Source organism: Erigeron canadensis, unplaced genomic scaffold (genome assembly GCF_010389155.1).
Source record: "Erigeron canadensis isolate Cc75 unplaced genomic scaffold, C_canadensis_v1 Conyza_canadensis_unscaffolded:353, whole genome shotgun sequence".
NCBI lineage: Eukaryota > Viridiplantae > Streptophyta > Magnoliopsida > Asterales > Asteraceae > Erigeron > Erigeron canadensis.
In genome coordinates this window covers 14110-18008 of record NW_025215771.1, presented here as the reverse complement: position 1 = coordinate 18008, position 3899 = coordinate 14110, and the positions used below count along the sequence as shown (strand labels likewise).

General features: G+C 34.5%; 1 pseudogene; it reads left to right on the top strand.

Moving 5' to 3' along the window:
* The first annotated feature begins 1130 nt into the window (after nucleotides 1–1130).
* LOC122584549 lies at nucleotides 1131–3899 on the top strand (annotated as a pseudogene).

The following is a 3899-nucleotide window of genomic DNA, read 5'->3' as shown; positions in this document are numbered from 1 at the left end:
TCACACAAAGTTTCTTTGCTCTCACACACAGCTTAGTCTGTGAGAAGTCAGTGGGGCTGCTCTTTAAGCGAAAGCTTTTTGATTGTTGTTTGTCATTTCAAAGGGTTGTTAGATATTTGTAGGTTATCTTATTCCGCAACAACCGTGTAATTTGGTATAGATTTTTTTATCTTAAAGGATTACATTTGAAAACCACAATCTGCGTTCAAGAATGTTTATTTATGCTTTACTGTTTTATTGATTCATATTATCTACATTGCTTATATTAATATTGAGTCGTTAAATTATTTTCAAAAGTTAGTTAAGGAAAAAGAAAAGTTGTATTCACCCCCTCTACAACTGTGTGTTCATTATACTTTGGTATATTGATACACTCTGGGACATAATATCATCAAATAACTTTCACTTGGTTACGATTTTGCAAAAAAGGTTATCTTGTCACTGAATTTTTGGGTTCTCATATTTTCATTAAATAACTTTCACATGGTTACGATTTAATTTTTTCATGTAGACAGCGTATCTCGCGGCAACGCGCGGTTACTATATAACTAGTTATTTCTAAATATATTACCAGTATTATGTCATAACAACAGCACATGATTGAGACAAACTAGAGTTGACCATAAAACCTCCATGGCATCTTCCTCACTTCATCCATCGATAAAATAAAAAAATACTTCCACATTAAAACTGCAGGCTCAAATCTCCCCCTTTTTGTGAACCTTCCAATTTCCACACTACAAATCACAAATCTAACCTATATCTGTCTTTTTCTTTATTTTTTTTTACTTTTTCCCTTTCTAAAAAAATTACAAACTTTGACTAGTCAACTTCCCATCCTTCCATCTTTCTCTAAACATTTCCTTTTTAAGCTCTCAAGATCCAGATTTCCCACCTCAAAAAAATCTCTCTTTACTACAAATCCTTTAATGGGTAATCATTATCAATATATACACACATATATATAATTAAATTTCCATCCTTTTTTGCAAAATCCCATCTGGGAATTTGTAAATTTATCAGTTTCAAGAAATGGCACCAAATTCTGTGTTGTCACAATAGACAACAAAACCAGCAATATCTCTTAGTTGAAGTCAATAACAACAACAGCAATAATGATGATGACACAGAATCATCTGGTTTCTTGAAAAACAAAAAACAGCAAGTACTAAACAGTTTTCATGGTTACTTTTACTAAAAGCACAAAGATCCTGTCTTTCTTTCCATGGTTAACATGGGTTGTTCCAAACATTTGTTTCTGTAAGAAAGCGCATTGCTTTATCAGATTCAAACAAAGATGAAGTCAAATATAAAGAAAAGATTATGTATAGATTCATAAGAGCATTTCTTGCTATATCTATAGTTGCTTTGGATTGAAGTCATTGCTTATTTCCAAAACTGGGATTTGGATTTGGGATATGTTTCTAATGAAGCTATGGGACTTGTACACGTGGCATATTTTGGTTGGATATCATTTAGAGCTGAATATATTGCTCCATCTATCACTATGTTGTCACAGTTTTGTGTTTTGCTTTTCTTGATTCAATCTCTTGATAGATTCATACTTGGGATTGGTTTCTTTGGATCAAATTCAAGAAAATTAAACCAATGATTGATTTTAATGATGATAAGTCTTATGATGTTGAAGATCCTGAAAGTTTTCCAATGGTTCTTGTTCAGATCCCTGTGCAATGAAAGAGAGGTACTAAAAAAATATCAAGAAAGTAGGCTAAATTTTACAAAAAAAATATCAAGTTTTGAATTTATGAATCTTTTTAATTTATTATAGGTTTTGTGTGCTGAAGGTGTATCAGCAATCTATTGCATCTGCTTGCCAATTGGATTGGCCAAAAGACAGGATTTTGATTCAAGTTTTGGATGATTCAAGTGATGAGCTTCTGCAGATTTTGATAAGAAATGAAGTGAATTTATGGAAAGAAAAAGGAGTGAATATAATCTATAGACATAGATTTGTTAGAACAGGATATAAAGCTGGAAATCTACATTCAGCAATGTCTTGTGAATATGTCAAAAACTATGAATTTGTTGCCATTTTGGATGCAGATTTTCAGCCTAATCCTGATTTCCTTATACTGACAGTTCCTCACTTTAAGGTAACCAACTTATTAGATTGTCTCTCACCAATAATTGTTCATGGGTATGCTAACTTGCTATATTTAGCAATTCTTTCACTTTTTTGTTTTCCATTATTTGGTGATTAAGCAAAACTATATGATGTTTACTTCTTTGTCTAGTAACTTAAAAAAACTATTTTTAATACAACCTTTACGGTGCGTTTGTATTATAAGTTCCAAATACCTAAGATTGAAGTATCATCTAAATTGGTGCTGGAGTATACATTAGTGTTTAGTCATTCGGAATCGATTCATTAAAACTATATCTGTTAGTGGCTTGAGCCACTAAATAAGTTCTTGCAGTCGGGTGTGATAAGGCCATCCTTTTTAGTTCGGATTGTTAAAACCCTCTCTGTGATTGGTTTGTGTCACTGAAATAGACTCTTTGCAGCATTATTTCGTCAGGGCCACTCTTGAAAATGATTAAAGATTTTTACTTGTAATAGACTAATAGTATGTAATTTTTGGGTGATTTCAGGGAAAACCTGACTTGGGTCTTGTTCAAGCTAGGTGGTCATTTGTAAACAAGGATGAAAATTTACTTACAAGGCTGCAGAAATAAACTTGTGCTTCCATTTTGAAGTCGAGCAACAAGTGAACGGGTACTATCTAAACTTTTTCGGGTTCAATGGCACAGCTGGTGTTTGGAGGATCAAAGCTTTGGAAGAGTCAGGTGGTTGGCTTGAAAGAACAACAGTTGAAGATATGGACATTGCTGTTAGAGCACATTTGAATGGATGGAAGTTTATTTACTTAATGATGTCAAAGTTCTTTGCGAATTGCCCGAGTCTTATGAAGCTTATAAGAAACAACAACATCGATGGCATTCGGGTCCTATGCAACTCTTTCGTCTCTGCCTCCCTGCAATTCTTGCATCCAAGGTTCGTTAGATTCTTCTTTCAAAATCTTGAAGTTAATAAGCTTTATATAGAGGTAGTAATTTTGATTAGTTTCCTGTAAACTGGTCAGTCCAGGTTATGTTTTTTATCTGTTAACGGGTCAAACAGGTAAAACTAAAAAAAGTTAGTTCACAGGAGAATGGGTCAAATGGGTCGAATCACACCTGCTAGCACTGATCTGAATTTGATTATGAAAGAATTGTCGTTAAGATTAAATATCGGATCGTTTTGCAGATATCAAAGTGGAAAAAAGCAAACTTGATCCTCTTGTTCTTTCTTCTGCGGAAAATGATTCTACCCTTTTACTCGTTCACTCTATTCTGTGTGATTCTACCATTAACAATGTTCATACCTGAAGCCGAATTGCCAATCTGGGTCATCTGTTACGTCCCTGTTACCATGTCAATCTTGAACATTCTACCAGCCCCAAAGTCATTCCCATTCCTGATGCCATACTTGCTCTTTGAAAACACAATGTCAGTAACAAATTTAACGCAATGGTCTCGGGCCTCTTCCAGCTTGGAAGTGCATATGAGTGGGTAGTCACCAAGAAACTGGGAGGTCATCAGAATCTGATCTGTTAGCATTTGCAGAACGAGAATCTAAGAGTTTCAGTGAAGAGAAGATCCAGAGACGGTTATCAGAATCAGGACTTGAAATGCTCGGGAAATTGAAGGAACAGGAGACTCCAGTTGTTGCAAAGAAGAACAGAATATACAGGAAAGAACTTGCACTTGCTTTCCTACTGCTTACTGCTGCCACAAGAAGTCTTTATCAGCTCATGGTATCCATTCTATTTCTTACTCTTTCAAGGTTTGTCGTTTCTTGCTGTCGGGTAGACTTAATTGGTGAGCAAGTAAACTGA